The sequence below is a fragment of the Echinops telfairi genome, unplaced genomic scaffold, assembly GCF_000313985.2.
Source record: "Echinops telfairi isolate 266 unplaced genomic scaffold, ASM31398v2 ScPeMD7_7458;HRSCAF=8496, whole genome shotgun sequence".
NCBI classification, from domain to species: Eukaryota; Metazoa; Chordata; class Mammalia; order Afrosoricida; family Tenrecidae; genus Echinops; species Echinops telfairi.
In genome coordinates, this window is record NW_022111358.1 from 11,179,032 (window position 1) to 11,180,182 (window position 1,151).

Below are 1,151 nucleotides of genomic sequence, written 5' to 3' on the forward strand. Positions count from 1 at the left end.
TGCCGCAACCCTTTAATACAGTTCCTCATTTGTGGTGACCCCCCCCAACCATAAAATTATTTTCATTGCTACATCATCACTGTCATTTTGCTACTGTTATGTATCGGGCAACCCCTGTGAAAGGGTCGTTTGACCCCCAAAGGGGTCGCGACTGACAGGTTGAGAACCACTGTTCTAGAGGCCCACTGACATCTTCCCAGTCTGCCATCCTCAGGATCTGTGTTATCCTTGACTTGCCTCTCTTGCGATCATCCCATGTGAAAAAACAAAGGGCACCCAGCAGAAGCAGGGGAAAGTTGTCCCATAAATGTTCTAGCTCTAGCTGCCCTCCATTGGTGGCTTGACTGGGGGACCTACCGTACATGAGTTCCAGTCTAGGCTACCCTTTGACCCGCGGGACTAGATCACCACAATTGGCTTCAGCCTTGGTTGTACATTAGAGTCACCTGGGGATTTAAGCTCACTAGATGAGTGCAGTGTGCCATTAAAGGTGGCTTACATCAGGGTTTCTCAACCTAGACACTCTTGACATTTTAGACCCACATTCTTTGCTGTGTCAGGGCGCCCTAGACGTTGTAGGCTGTTTAACAGCACCTCCAAGCTCCCAACTACTAGATACCCTTGGGTGACCCACTGAAAATGTCCCCAGTCATTGCCAGATGTCCCTTTGGGGAGAACGTTGAAAACCACCTTCTTAGACAAATTAGGATTTTCTCCTTGTCCAGATGTGGAAGAGCTAGGCAGCCAAATATGTTCAACACTCTGCTAGCAAGGGAAGAGGAGACAGATGCTAGGTGCAAGGTAGATGGCAGCGGTATCTGCTGCTGCCTGGCAGAGCGCTGGGGCAGCTTCTGACTGCGTATTCTTCCCAGCTGTGTCCTTTTTGTAACACTGGCAGGGTCAGAAGTATCTGCTCACCCGTAGCTGTCCTTCTGCCACGGATGACAATTTGCTTCAGTTGACCATGGGTTGATTCTTGGATTAGCTTCATCTTTCCCAACAGGATTCTAAACTTCTTCATGGCAGGGTTTCAGTTTTATTCCTGATGTCATGCTGAAGACTAGTAGCAATTTAGCAGATACATTTGTTCACTAGGAGTGAATTTCAACCGTTGGATTCAGACATTTCAGTGGAGGGAGTTGTATGTATCT

The 1,151-nt window shown here is 48.0% G+C and overlaps 1 protein-coding gene across 1 annotated transcript in view; it reads left to right on the top strand.

Annotated features, from left to right (window-relative positions):
* Positions 1-1,151, top strand: part of HEATR6 (HEAT repeat containing 6) — a 33,768-nt gene that overhangs the window by 3,335 nt on the left and 29,282 nt on the right. The gene's annotated exons all lie outside the window — the stretch shown is intronic.